This window comes from Coffea arabica, chromosome 2e, assembly GCF_036785885.1.
Source record: "Coffea arabica cultivar ET-39 chromosome 2e, Coffea Arabica ET-39 HiFi, whole genome shotgun sequence".
Classification (NCBI taxonomy): Eukaryota; Viridiplantae; Streptophyta; class Magnoliopsida; order Gentianales; family Rubiaceae; genus Coffea; species Coffea arabica.
The window spans coordinates 54,063,101-54,079,255 of record NC_092313.1 but is presented as its reverse complement, the minus strand read 5'-3'; positions in this window follow the sequence as shown (position 1 = coordinate 54,079,255).

Below are 16,155 nucleotides of genomic sequence, written 5' to 3'. Positions count from 1 at the left end.
AGTTCATGGCTTAGGATTCAAATCAGACTTTATCGATTAGCTTGTTCCCTAATCGTGGTGTCGCTTCATCCATCCTTATTTGCTTAAGGTTGCTGATTACCTTTGTGTGTTAGAGGTCTTGAGTTCATGAGAACAATCGAGTTCAATTTCTGTTGGGAGAAAAGATCCAACTCTGATAATTACAAGGTTGGGAGGTTCTAGGAGGGTCTGCCCCTAGGGTTGCCTATATCACTGAGGATGAGGGGGGATATTTTGTAAAAATATCAAGGGTATGTGCTGGTAGGGAAGTGGTGGTCAAGTGGTGGGTTCAATCGGTAATGATCGATACCCGTCGGTTCGAGCCGTTTTTTCTTAAATCACGTATACTAGGGTTTTAACTTATAATTCACTAACTTATTATTATCACCTCTAATCCCACACCTAATATCATCTAAAACTCACTTTTAATCACCAAATTTGATCCATACTTCGTACCGGATAGTCGCACTACGGATAGGCGTAAAACCCTAATTCACGCTAACTTAAAAAAAATGAAAAGTGAAACCCTACTTTCTAGGTTCATTTGCACTTATTGTGGGGTGATGGAGTAGTAGGGCTATTATAAATGAATAATTGCCAAATAAAAGGGCATTTTTAAGGAAAACGTGAGGGGTTTTACAATTCCATAAATTGAATTTAGGGTTTCGGTTAAAATATGAGAAATTTGAGAAAACGGTCAGTCACAAGTGGAACTAGGGTTTTGATTAGACATTTAGGGTTTCTAACCTTTTAAAATAAAACAAGGTTTTAAATCAAACCCAAAAAAATAACTTTAGTCTCTTTTTTAAAACAAAATAATGTTTTTAAATTAAAAATAAACTAAAGAAACCGTAATATCCTCTTTAAGACTAAACAAAAGATGATCCTAAAATTTGGGATATCACAAAAGCTGGGAACCAATGTTTGATTGCCAACTTGATATATTAAAATTGTGAGATTTGGGTTGGTGAAAGAAAATAGTTGATAGATTTAATGAGCCTAACAATTAAGGGACAAGATATGATACTTGGGATGGAAGTTTGAAGCTATAAATAGACTATCGAGACTTGAATAATGTGACTATTAAGAACAAATACCCTTTTGCCTCACATAGATGTGAATTTGATCAACTGCAAGGAGCTGTGGTATTATCCTAGTTGGATTTAAGGTAGGGTTATTACCAGTTGAGGATCTTAAATGCTGATATGCTTAAGGCTGTTTTCAATTCAAGATATGGGCACTTTGAATTCACAATTATGCCCTTTGGGTTGACTAATGCACCAGCAGCATTTGTAGACTTAATGCATCGGGGTTTTAAGCCGTATTTGGATCAATTTGTGGTGGCATTCATTGATGACATATCGGTATATTCTAAGGCTCGAGAAGATCATGAAAGACACCTGATGATAGTTTTACAAACCCTGAGGGAGCGCCAACTTTTTGTTAAGTTCAATAAGTGTGAGTTTTCATTGGAAGAAATAGAAATTGATGAGAATTTGTCATATGAGGAAGGGCCGGTGAAGCTTTTAGATCGAAAAGTGAAGGAGTTAAGACGCAAGCAAATCCCTCTAGTGAAGATTTTATGGAGAAATCATGGAATTGAGGAAGCGACTTGGGAAGTAGAAAAGGAAATCCGGAAGAAATATCTAGAGTTGTTTCTGAATCAAGGTACGAATTTAGAGGACGAAATTCTTTTAAGAGGAAAATGATGTGAGGACCCGAATTTTTATTTTACATACTTTTATTTTATTTTTCTGCCTTATTTAATCGTTTACTCCGATTAATTTATTTCATTCATTTTAATTTCATTTGCATGGAACAATGTCTCATTTTATATTTTAAAACGTTTCGCTAGTAAAAGTAATTTTTGTGCGGCTCATTTAGTAAGAAATAGTGAATACATGTTTTTCGAGGCAAAATTCGGTCCGAAAGTGCAATGATCTTGGAGAATTAAGGATGATCAATAGTAGACTAAGAAAAGTTAATTGAGGGATTAGAAGTGAGTGAGTTAAATTAAGCTCAATTAGGAGCACTAATTTCTCACTATTCAATTGTTGACTTTTGGTACCAAAGCACCTTTATGTCAATCTTCCTTTCACTCCATCAAATCACCAACTACCACCTAAAACCCTTTCTTCCTCCTCTCCTCCTTGGACGAATCCCCCTCCCCCATTTCTCACCAAAATTTTCAGCTTCTTGTCTTCCATTTTTGCTCCAAGAAAACACTCCAAACTTGCTTCTTTTCTTGGTTTATCATACAAGCTTGAAGGGTGGCTTGAAGGAGGAAGAAACTTTGGAGGTTTAAGAGCTTATACACTAGTGGTTGGTCTTCATTCTTGGAAGCAAGGTAGCCCTCCAAGTTCTCATCTTTTTCCTCTCAACTTATAGTAATTAGTTAGTTAATCTAGTTAGTCTTTAGGTTGTTGATGGGTTCACAAGAATCTTGACCCTAGGTAGAGGACTTGAGGTGGCTTCATAGGTTGAGGCCTTGAGGATTATTGTGTGTTTACTTGCTTGTTTTGATGCTTGTTTTGATGGATCATGGCTTGGTTTTAGTTAGGAAGTTGAAAAGAAAACTTGAAGAATGGAGGATGCTTGTTGTCCGAATTTTGGCTGGATGAATCTCTCATGTTAATTTCGAATTTTGATGTTATTTTGGTGCTATAATGCTTGATATAAGTTGGTGTTTATGTGTGTTAAATATCTCCCAAAAAGCTTTACAATTGGTTGAGTTATAGTAGGGGAAAGTGAGGAAGAAATTTGGAAAATATTCTGATCAGGAGACCCGACCAGTGTTCACCTTTGGCCCATAACTTTTTTTCTGGAAGTTGAAATCAAGTGCTGTTTATGGCATCTGAAACTAGACTCCGAGGGATTTCCAACGGTATAAAATGCACCTCTAATTCATTTGCTATGAGCCGTAGTGAACTGGAAAAATAACTGACTTTCCTCGCTGTTTTCATCCGAGAAACAGTCATAGCTGTAGTTTGTAGCTCAATTTCACCAATCTTGCAAAACGAATTTTAAGAAAGTTCATTCATGAAAGTGAACCGGCAAGGACTTGGTTAAGGAGTATGGTGAACCTTGGACATATACTTGACTTGGATATACTCGAATAATATCAAAAACTTATTTGACGTTCGGGCCCGGTAAGGGGTGTAACGGTGGACGAAAATTTGGTGAAAAGTAGGGTTCTACGGACTTGATGCTTGCTCGGTTGAAATTTTGGATCAAGATCTTGGCAAAGCAGTGTGGAGTTAGCTCCTGAGAGCTACCGTATCCTTTAATGATTATGTCTTGTTTTCTTTTGTGAATTTCATAAATATTATGACTGCCTTTCTTTTATAAGTTTAATACTTGTTGTACTTGCTTGCTTGCCTGTTTTTTCCTTGGCCTCACTAAGCGTTAACTCATCCCTTTAAGTTTGTTTTCCTTAACAGGCTTTGGAGATGAATTGGAGGTTCTAGACTACCGATTTTTGGTGGAAGCTAGTATACCTTTTGTATGTTATTGGAGATTCTTAAAGTGTAAATTCTGTTAGTTTTTGGTATAATGGATTGTAATTCTAATTGCTAGCCTTAGAAGTTGTGGCTTGTATATTCGAAGTACTTCTTAATTAAGTCGATGGTTGACTTGTGGTTCTTTATTAAACTTGAATGAGTGCGTGAGTCCTGGCGAGAGCTAGGCAGGCGGCCCACTGATACCCTAGGGTTCGCCCTAGGGAGAGGTAGGGGCTTCACAGAAATACATGGAGGAAGGGGGATCTGAGGATGTTCAATTGCGATTGCAACAGGTTCAAACTCGGCTTAAACGTGCATTGGCCGTAGAGGAATCCCTATGGAAGCAACGGTCAAGGGTTAATTGGTTGCAGCTGAGAGATAGGAACACGAAATGTTTTCACTCAATGGTGAAGCAACAGTGCATGCAAGCTGTGATTCATCGGGCACAGGACTCTGATCATGAGTGGGTGACTGAGGACCCACTTATAGGGGCTAATGCAATCAGGTATTTCTCTTTATTATTTTCGGTGAAGGATGTCTCTGCCATATCTAAGGTGCCCAGGGTCATCCCTCGCTTAATTTCGAAGAAAGATAATGAGTATTTGCAGGAAGTTCCTTCCATCGGTGAAGTTCGCAGGGTGGTCTTTGTGATGGACGGGGATAGTGCTGCTGGCCTTAACGGCTTTACTGGTAAGTTCTGTTCTTCTATCTAGGAGATAACTGGTGGAGATGTCTATAGGGCAGTGCAAAGTTTCTTCTGCGGTGCAGAATTGCCAAGGCGAGTAACTGCTATTTCTATAGTATTGCTGGCCAAGGTAGCTCATCCCAAGAATTTCTCCAAATTTCGCCCAATCAGCTTATGTAACTTTGTAAACAAAATTTTTTCCAAGAATCTAGTGGAATGGCTTGCTCCTATTCTTCCCAAAATAATTTCAGCAAGCCAAAGTGGTTTTGTTTGTGGGCGTTTGATCTCGGATAATTATTTGTTAGCACTGGAAATTGTGACGACCCCACCTTTCCCTAAGGCGTACCAAAGGGTTTGGCGGACCGCCTGCCCAACTCTCGCCAGGACTCACTCACTCGTATCACGTGCATACATCCGTGGACCATGAATAACATCGCAATTCAAGCTTATACTTTACATTGATGCACAATCAAGATACAAAACATCAATATACCCAAACTGGTTCAAAGTGTATACAATCCAGATACAAAACATTCTATTCGAGTAATAGCTCGAGTACAAGTCAAAAGTCAAAACAACTAGACTACGCTAGTCTTTACACGTCTCACGCCTCGCTCGTACCCCTGTAAGGAAAACAAAACAAACGGAGTGAGCCAAAGCTCAGTAAAGTTCCAAATATCAAATTGGCCATTAAACAAAGTAATAACAGTGTAATAGTGAAATAGCGAGCAAACAAGTTCAATCAAAGAAATAATACTTCAGGTAATCAAGAATATATGGATCATATTCACATGTAAGGATACAGTGGCTCATGTCTCGGCTCCATCCCAGCTTGATCGATTGGTAGTTGACACTCCGTCAACTTTCAAGTGATAACTAGTCCAGAAAGAAAACCCCACTTCACGCCAGTCTCCGTCCACCGATCAACCCCCTTATCCGGGCCCGCATGCCACACGAAACACGGTTGGTAATACTCGAGTATACCGATTAGCCGAGGAGATAACACTCCACTCGACATTACTAGTTACCCAGGGTTTGTTATCTAATCGATCAGGCCCTTGCCGGCTCGACTCGATTAACTAGCCACAGGGTTTCTGGAATTCCAGGCAAGATATAATTCATACACATGTAAAGCAAGTCAATTGAAATTGATGAACAAGTACAAGTCTCATTAGGGCAAGTGCGATAAAGTACACCCTTGCCCTGTCAAATCACTTATATATCATGTAATCACATTTGTGATACGAAATATGGGCCGCTTATGGGCCATGTTTCGGGCTGCAAGAGAATGAATCTTTTAGTAATAGTTTAGAAGTTTATTTTTCAGATTTCTATTTTATTTGGTAGGAATAAGTTCGGTCCAAGACCTCATGTTGAGTTGGATCCGATTTATGGAGTCTAGACTTACTATTACTTAAGTTGGTTCATTAGCTTTTATTGGGTTATGTTGGGCCAGCTTTATAAGCTGACCATTAGTTAGCCTTAATTGTGATTGTGATTGGAGAGTCATTAGTTAGTTCCTTTTCCTTACTAGATTAGGGTTTTACTTGTAGCCTATATAAGGCACCCCATTACTCCCACAAAAGTACACACTTTTATGATAAAAATATTGAGAGAGTTTTCTCCATAGCTTTCGAGCAAACCTAGAACAACTTAGAGTTATACTCTAGTGTTCTTGTTCGGCTTATCAATTCAAGAATCGCACTTGAATTGTGGCGCCTTCTACACTTGCCTGAGGTTCACTAATTCGTTTGATTACGGGTTGAGATAGTATCAACAAGTTCGTAGTCACGGGGATTAGAGGGGTCGTAGGGTTTCCGCTGCCACCGTTTCTTGCATCCGACGTCAAATCCAACAAGCAATCTTGGGTCGCGAATCTCCTCACCAACGAGATGAAGTTCGAAGACCCTTCAGTTTTAGGAGCCAATCAGGTTGGAGGTTTGTAGCGGCTGTTCCCTTTCTTTTTTTTTTCTTTTGTTGCTTTTCCTTTCTTGTGTGGCTCTCTGGACTTCCCAAGTATGTTTTGGTATTCCACTTGCAAGAAACAACACAGAATTTTCAAGGTTTGAAGGCAAATCAGGTTCGGCAGTCAAGCAAAAAAAAATTCCAGCAACTTGGCTCCAAGGTACGCGACTCCTTTCATTTTTTTTTTTCTTTTTTTGTGTACACAGTCCAAACACACAAGACCCCACACGAATTAACTACAAACTAGACAGAAACTAGAGTCATCTAGTGACTGAAATTTCTGGACAGATTGGCACACAACACAACGCCAAAAGGAAAATCCTAGTTACGGCAAAAAGGGAAGAAGACCCTAGTTGCGGCTGTAATAATTTTTTTTTCTTTCTCTTGTTTTCTGAGTAGGACACAATAACAGCAATGAACAACGAGTCTAGACAACAATAAACAACAACCAGGCAGAAGACGTGGTGACACAAATCTGAAACTAATGCAAGACACGATGCACGCAACTTGGAAAATTGCGGGCAGCAACGGGGAGACAAGGAAAAAGGATTAGCTACTGACCTTTTTTTTTTTTTTGACTCAGGTTGGGACTTACTGACGACAACAACAAGATGTTGAACAAGAGACAGGTACAACAATTAAGAGACAATTCGGTCAGATTGGGCCATGCAAGGGATAATGTTAAGTTCGGCAAGACCGAAATCTGAATGACTCAATGCTTTGTTGTGCGTCTTTGGCACAATTATCAACACTGACCGACACCTCAATTTGCTGGACATAGATGGTGGAAACAATTAGCAATACATGACCAGGTTGTAACACACAAGACTCAATAGAAACAGCAATAAGGACGCGATACTAAGAACAGACTCCAAACACGGCCACCAGAATTTGATAACAAGGAAACTTGCGGACAGATTGGAGGTGCGAACAGAATTTAACTAACGAGACAGATATGGAAGATACGAGTTAAGACACAAAAGAGGGATAAACGATGTTACCAACAAGCTAGCTCTGATGCCAGCTGATACGAATCTCGTTGGTGAGGAGATTCGCGACCCAAGATCGCTTGTTGGATTTGACGTCGGATGCAAGAAACGGTGGCAGCGGAAACCCTACGACCCCTCTAATCCCTGTGACTACGAACTTGTTGATACTATCTCAACCCGTAATCAAAACGAATTAGTGAACCTCAGGCAAGTGTAGAAGGCGCCACAATTCAAGTGCGATTCTTGAATTGATAAGCCGAACAAGAACACTAGAGTATAACTCTAAGTTGTTCTTGGTTTGCTCTAAAGCTATGGAGAAAACTCTCTCAATATTTTTATCATAAAAGTGTGTACCTTTGTGGGAGTAATGGGGTGTCTTATATAGGTTACAAGTAAAACCCTAATCTAGTAAGGAAAAGGAACTAACTAATGACTCTCCAACCACAATCACAATTAAGGCTAACTAATGGTCAGCTTATAAAGCTGGCCCAACATAACCCAATAAAAGCTAATGAATCAACTTAAGTAATAGTAAGCCTAGACTCCATAAATCGGATCCAACTCAACATGAGGTCTTGGACCGAACTTATTCCTACCAAATAAAATAGAAATCTGAAAAATAAACAACTAAACTATTACTAAAAGATTCATTCTCTTGCAGCCCGAAACATGGCCCATAAGCGGCCCATATTTCGCATCAATTTGTCAAAGAGGAATCACAAATATCAAGTTCAATCAGATATTTGGAAGTACTCACCAAAAGTAGTGCCTCTAGTGTTCGCATCTGGGTGGTACTCCGGGTTTGGAGTCCAAATCTGCGATAAAACTTGATTTAAGAACTTTGAAAATCAACTAAGGTTCAAAACTTAGACGTTTCGTTCAATAAGAGTCAAGAAATTGAAATTCACTTGGAGAATAGTCGTGAAACGGTTGCTCGCTTTTCAAACTGAAAATTTTGTAAGATGTATACTTGGAAATAACTTTTGAGTCGAAAGTGCAAGGAAAACGGATTTAGAGTGATTATTACCGCTTTTCCTAAGGGTACAAGTTTGGTTAGGTTCTAACGTATAACCCTCGATAACCAAAGTAGCAAAAGTCCTAGATGGTTCAAGTGATATTCATTTATCAACTTTACCCAAGTCGCAAGTGTAATTCTCTAGTCCTCGAGCGTAAATTTGGGCAGCATGCCCTTTGTATTTTCCTATTTTCAGCCATTTATGGTTTCATTATTTTCCTCATTCAAACCCAAAGGTACACACATAACAATCTAATTTCAATAGCCGTTCAATAGGCTCAAGACAATACAAGGACAAAATCAAGCTAACAACAAGTGCGGAAATGAAGTTTAACAAGAGACAGATTTGATAGAGTTTTGTGTAACGGACACAACCGAAGCTACGCTTATCAGATTGGTGTGAAACTTATACCGTTTCGAAGCTAAGACGAGGGTATACAACTTTCATGAAGATCACTTAGTCAAATTTCCAGTGTAGCCTAATCAAATTCCCAATTCACAGAACCAACTTCCAACTAACCGGCTAGTTAACCGTACTACATTTAAATGGCCATATCTCAGGCTACCAAAGTCCGTTTAAGGCGTTCTTGGAGGCGTTGGAAAGATAAGACAGAGTAATAAAACTTTCATTTTTTGGCAAATTGTTAACTCAGCACGGATCATAGTGAATAGACACGGTCAACTGGATGAACTGTCTAAAACGGATCACTGGATGAATCCTAGGGCAGTGAGGGTATTTTGGTCTTTCATAGGCTACGTTACTCCGATTGGGCTGAAATTTTGTATGAATCTATAAAATATCATTCTCTACAACTTTCATGTTTTATGCTAAGCCTAATTTGGCCTCTAACATCACGAACTGGAACCAGACTGAACTGAACTACAATTTTCCAGAAATCTGAAATTTTACGGTTTCAAAGGAAACTTTCTTCATTTCTTGCTTCAATCACTACCACAACCTCTTATATAAGCTTAGATACAACATATACTATCCATACAGCAAGTATAGGCACCAAATCCTTCAAACCCTAACTCATGTAACTCAAGAAAACATACACTATATCCATCCAAATCATTATAATAGCTATCATCCACCACAAATTTAAGGTGCTATGCCAAGTTAAGCAAGATTAAGAGTAAGAAATGGGAAAATCAGCATTATTACCTTGCTAAGTGACTACCAAGAGCAGCCCTAGCTTTTCCTTCCAAAATTTCACCAACACCCCACTAGCTAAACACTCAAGGAAGGTTTTAATCGGTTTAGTTTCTTGTTTCCTCACTTGGATGGCTCAAACTCAAGATGAAATGGTGAAGCTCTCCCTTGGTTTTTTCTCTCCCTCTCTCTCAGCCAAAGCAGCAAAAAAATGATGAAGAAATGAAGCTCCATGGTGATAAGAAGGCAAGACTATTTGGTCTTGGTCAAGGCCCTCAATGGCCAACAAGTGTCACCACCAATTTCCACTCATTTTTTTTTTCTTTTCCTTGCCAATTTGGTCAAAATTTTTTGCCAAAGCCAGCTAGAAATGAGGGGATATTTTGCTCAAATTTTAATGAGCTTATATGGTAAGAAAGTGGTGATCAAGTGGTGTGTTCAATCGGTAGTGCACGGTACACGTCGGTTCGCACCGTTTTTCCTTAAATCACACGTACTAGGGTTTTTACTTCCTATTCACTAACTTTTTATCATTGCTTCTAATCACATATTATTTCTCACCTAAAAGTCACTTTTAAGCACCAAATTTGATCCTTACTCCATACCGGATAATTACACTACGGATACACGAAAAATCCTATTTCACTTCGAATTGAAATCGGAAAGGAAAACCCTAATTTCCTATGATCATTGGCACTTTTCTAGGGTGATTGAGTAGTAGGATAGTGTAGAATAATAATTGTCAAATAATTTTCAAATAAAAGGGAATTTTCAAGAAATATATATAGAATTTGCAAGTCCTCACACTCTCTCCCTCTTAAAAGAATTTCGACCTCGAAATTCATACCTTTTGTCGTAAACAGGTCGGGATATTTCTCTTGCATGTCCTTTTCTAGCTCCCAAGTTGCTTCTTCCACTTCATGATGCTTCCATGGAACCTTTACTAATGGAATCTGCTTGTTTCTCAGGTCTTTCACCTTCCGATCCAATATTTGAATGGGTCGTTCATCTTAGGTTTAAGACTCGTCGAGTTCAATATCTTCTGGTGGCAAAATGTGAGTCGGATCCGGATGGTATTTCTTAAGTAAAGAAACATGAAAAACGTCATGGATCCGAGACAAACTAGCTGGTAATTCAAGTCGATAAGCCATATTTCCTATTCGTTGGAGTATATTGTAAGGTCCTATGTACCGTGGTTGCAACTTTTTCCCTTTTCCTGCCCTAATCTATCCTTTCAACGGGGTAATTTGAAGAAACACCTTATCTCCAATCTCGAACTCCAAATCCTTCCTCCGATGATCGGCATAACTTTTCTGTCGGCTTTGGGCTGTTTGAAGTCTTTGGCGGATCACCTTTACCCGTTCGTAGGCTTCCTCAACCCATGGTATTGTAGCCGGATCTATAATCTTTCTCTCTCCTACTTCATCCCAATGGATTGGGGATCGACATCGTCGTCCATACAAAGCTTCATATGGGGCCATTTGAATAGAGGAATGATAACTATTCTTATAAGCAAATTCAACCAAGGTTAAGTATCGGCTCCAGCTTCCTCCAAAGTCCACAATACAGGCTCTCAGCATATCCTCAAAGTTTGAATGGTTCTCTCAGATTGTCCATCAGTTTGCGGGTGATATGCTGTACTATAATTCAACTTAGTTCCTAGAGCCTCTTGCAATTTTTGCCAGAATCGGGATACAAACCTAGGGTCTCTATCAGATACAATGCTTACTGGTACCCCGTGTAGTTTTACCACTTCATCCATATAAAGTTTGGCAAGTTTCTCCAAAGAATATTTCATATTTACTGGCAGGAAATGTGCGGTCTTAGTTAATCGATCCACTATTACCCAAATCGCATCATGCCCCTTTTGTGTTCGTGGCAACCCTGATACAAAATCCATCGTTATGTGCTCCTATTTCCATTCAGGGATCTCTAAAGGCTGTAACAGACCTGACGGTTTTTGATACTCAGCTTTCACTTGTTGGCACGTAAGACACCTTTGTACAAACTGGGCAATCTCCGTCTTCATATTATCCCACCAATACAGACCTTTTAGATCTTGGTACATCTTATTATTCCCTGGGTGCACCGTATACCTAGAGCGGTGTGATTCCTCCAAAATCTCCCTCTTTAACTCCTCCTCCCTAGGTAAAACGACACGATTTCGGAACTTTAAGATTCCATCAGGACCTAGGTTAAAGTTAGGGCAACTCCCCTTTCTTCACTTTTTCCACCCACTTTTGCACCATTGGGTCCTTCACTTGGCCCTCTTTAATCCGATCCAACAGTGTCGACTTCACCTCAATATTTTCAAAAATCACTTTCTTCGGTTCCAGACGAGGTTTCTACTCACATACATCTTCTAACAAGCTCCACTCTCCCACCATGGAACTTGCTAGTTGAGCCTTTCGACTTAAAGCATATGCTACAACGTTGGCCTTTCCGGGATGATAGTTAATCGTGCAATCATAATCTTCTAAGAACTCCACCCACCGACGTTGTTTTAGATTTAGCTCCTTCTGAGAAAACAGATACTTAAGACTGTTGTGATCCGTATATACCTCGAAGTCACACCGTATAGATAATGTCGCCATTTTTTCAAGGCAAACACAACAGCTGCAAGCTCCAAGTCATGGGTTGGATAGTTCTACTCATGAGGTTTTAACTTTTGAGACGCATAGGCAATCACATTCCTATTTTGCATCAACACGCACCCTAGCCCCTCTTTTGAAGCATCGGTATAAACCGTGTAACTATCGTTCCCATTGGGTAAAGCTAAAACTGGAGCCATAGTCAATTGCTTCTTAAGTTCTTGGAAACTACTCTCACACTTAACATCCCAGATGTACTTTCCTTGTTTCTTTGTCAAGTTAGTTAAGGGTCCCGCAATTCTCGAGAAGTTCTTTATAAATCGGCGGTAGTACTCTGCTAAACCTAGAAAACTTCGCACCTCTGTGGGATTCTCTGGTCGCTTCCTTTTGGCTACAGCTTCCACTTTCACCGGGTCTACAGGAAGCCCATCTTTTGAAATTATATGACCTAGGAAAGCCACTTTTTCCAGCCAAAATTCACACTTGCTGAACTTAGCGAACAATCGGTGCTCTCTTAGGGTTTGCAGCACTATTCGCAAGTGTTGTTCATGCTCCTCCCTTGTCTTCGAATATACTAGGATATCATCAATAAACACCACTACAAACCTATCCAAGTAAGGTTTAAACACTCGATGCATTAAATCCATGAACGCTGCTGGGGCATTGGTTAAGCTTGCCAAAAGGCATTACCGCAAACTCAAAATGCCCATATCGAGTGTTAAACGCCATTTTTGGCACATCCTTCTTTCTAATTCTCAATTGATAGTACCCCTGTCGAAGATCCAACTTAGAAAACACCATAGTCCCTTGTAATTGATAAAACAATTCATCGATGTGGGGCAAAGGATATTTATTCTTAACAGTTACTGCATTCAATCCTCGATAGTCAATGCATAACCTTAAACTCCCGTCCTTCTTTTTAACAAATAGCACTGGAGCTCCCCATGGTGACTCGCTCTCATATATGAACCCCCGTTCTAGCAAGTCCTGCAATTGCACCTTCAACTCCTTAAGCTCAGCAGGTGCCATTCGATAAGGGGTTTTAGAGATGGGAGTAGTTACGTGTACTAGATCAACCTTAAATTCAATCTCCCTTTCAGGTGGCAATGACCCCAACTCCTCCGGAAATACGTCCGGATATTCTCGGATTACCGGCATGTCCTCCAACTTAATCTTCTCTCCCGAAGTGTTAATTAGAAAAGCTAGATAACCATGCGCCCCACGACTAAGCAATTTCCTAGCCCTTATTCCCGAAATGAGCGCAGATGAGGCTAACATACCCCTCACGTCTAACTTCAAAGTTGCCTCACCTGGTATGCAAAACTCTACCACTTTCATCCTACAATCTACCCGGGCCTGGTAATAAGCTAGCCAATCCATACCTAGAATGACATCGTACCCCTTAATGGCTAGACTACTGAGGTCGACTACTAATTTCCGTTCGCCAACCCAAATATCACAATTTCTGTACACCTCATTTGCAAGTAAAATTTGATTACCCGTAGGTGTTCTTACTTCTAAGTCATAAGGTAGACTTTCAACTTTCATGTCAATTCCAAGCATAAATGTAGGGTTAACAAAAGAATGAGTGGCACCGGGGTCTATCAAAATTTTGGCTAACCGGTGAAAAACAGGAATCGTACCTTCCACTACCTCCATTGGTTCAGGCACGGATTGTTGGTCCAGCGAATACACTCTGGCCGGTACCCTCGACCTGGTCCCTCCGACATTGGTCGGCTTTGGGTTTGACCTGGCAGTCAACTGAGTATCACTGATCAACGGGCAGTTGACTATCTGGTGCTCTGTACTTCCACACCTTAGGCACTTCTGAGCCTTTCTCCAGCATTCATCCTCTGTATGGTTCGGTTTTTCACAATATCTGCACGTTACTCAGGGAGTGGAGGTTTGGCCTCCCTGCGGAATGCCTTTACCTTGTCCCCTACCACTTTGGCCTCCCCTCTGGGCACCTCCTCTCTGAGCACCTCCCTTAGATGCACTCGAAATCCGTCCACCTCCAGCCCCACGACCGGATTTAACGGGTGGCATGTTCCGATCACTCCGCACTGACCCTTGGGCTCCACTAGGTACCCCTTTCCGTTTTGCGTGAAAATTTCTCACTTGTGCCCTGGCAGTCTCTATCCTTTGGGCCTTCTCCAGAACCTCCGTAAACGTATTAATCTGAGCTGCCACCAAGGCCTCTTGTATCTCCACGTTGAGCCCTTGCACAAATCTCCGTACTCTTCTTGGCTCCGTAGCTATCAGTTCAGGAGCAAATTTTGATAATTTCGTAAACTGAGTCTCATACTCAGCTACACTAGAAGTTCCCTGCCGGAGCTTAATAAAATCGTCCTCTCTCTTCTCCTGGACGATAGGTGGAAGGTATTTCTCATTAAATTCTCGCACAAAGTTTAACCAGGTCCACGCAGTTCCCTCTCTTTCCCATTTGGCCCTAATTACAATCCACCAAGCCCTGGCTGGACCTTCGAATTGAAAAACAGTGAATTGTACTTGCCTATCCTCTGTATAGTTTAAAGCGGCAAAGATGTTGATCATGGCCTCTAGCCATTTCTCGGCTTCTTCCGGGTCTGGTCCTCCCAAGAACTTAGGTGGGGAGAACTTCTGGAATCTCTCTAAGGTCCTATCTTGCCACATATCGGGGTCCCTAGGTTGATTTACAGGGGTTTGACCCTGTTGTTCCACTAGACGGGCCAAAATATTAGTCATTTGTTGGATTGCGGTTGCCACTTGATCTCCCCCTACAGCCTGGGGTTCAGGTTGTGGCTCAATCATTACCTCTCTCTCCTCTCTCGGTTCTTGCACCGGCTCCTGTGCTTGTCCACCCCCACGGCCCCGACTAGGACAGCGTCCTCGGTTAGATCCCCTGACTTGACTTCTTCTACCCTCCATGTTTTGGATTTAACCAACTATGGACATATAAACAAAGTAAGGTATGGCTCGTATCGCACGTTGCAAAGGGATCAATAGAGGTAATAAAACGCATAATAAACAAGTACTTTATATACATAGCAAACAAGTCACATATACATGCTAACCTAGGCAAGTCAAAGGCTATACTAGCCAAGGAACATAGAACAAAAGAAACCCTATTTACATCCACCGTGACACGTCAAAGTCAAAAACAAAAGAAAACGTGTCGTCCAACTATGTTCCTAACTGCCCCCACAAAAATCTCCTCAATCCCCGATCCTAACAAGTCGTCTGGCTAGACGCCGACCCAACAGACTCTGAGGATGCACTCGACTCCTCCTCCGGGTCCTCCTCAGGATCCTCCTCCGGGTCCTCCTCAGGAGCACCAGGAACGTCAGGGGCTACAGGCACCTGACCCTCCTGGGCCAAGTCCTGTATCACATCATCCACCAGTGCCTCGCACTCAGTCAGGATATGGCCGGTCCGGTCTTTGATATCCTCAACTACTAGCATAAGGCGTCCAGTCGTCGCCTGAGCCTGCTCGAGAAAAGCATCAGTCCGCTGCTGCTCCTCCAAAACCGAGGCCTCCAGCTCTCGGATCCGGGCTCCCTGGTCTTGGAGAGTAGCCTGGAGACGCTCTATCTCTGAATAGCACCTACAATTGGCGATACCAAATCGTCTCCGCTCGTCGTCCACTGCAAGCACTACCTGATCAGGGTAGGAGTAGGTCTTCCAGCAGTCGCAGCGTCGGATCTTGCGCGCTGGCGACCACCGCTGCACTGGCCCATCAGGGCTCTCCTGATACGTGATGACGCGATAGACGGGCCCCTCCAGATGTGGCTCGTCAATAGGAGCGTCAGTAGGTACGGGCTGAGACGGACCAGCACTCCCAGATGCATCAGTACCCGCCACCACCTAGGTTTGCAAATAACATTGCAAAGTAAGTACAGGAGACGTAGAAAACAAGGCTAAAGACTAAGCTCAAGAATAAAACCCTAACCTATCGTGTCAAGCACTCAATCTATCCAGATCCATTCACAACCTAGGCTCTGGCACCACCTGTGACGACCCCACCTTCCTCTAAGGCATACCAAAGGATTCGGCGGACCGCCTGCCTAACTCTCGTCAGGACTCACTCACTCGTATCACGTGCATACATCCGTGGACCATGAATAACATCGCAATTCAAGTTTATAATTTACATTGATGCACAATCAAGATACAGAACCTCAATATACCCAAACTGGTTCAAAGTGTATACAATCCAGATACAAAACATTCTATTCGAGTAATAGCGCGAGTACAAGTCAA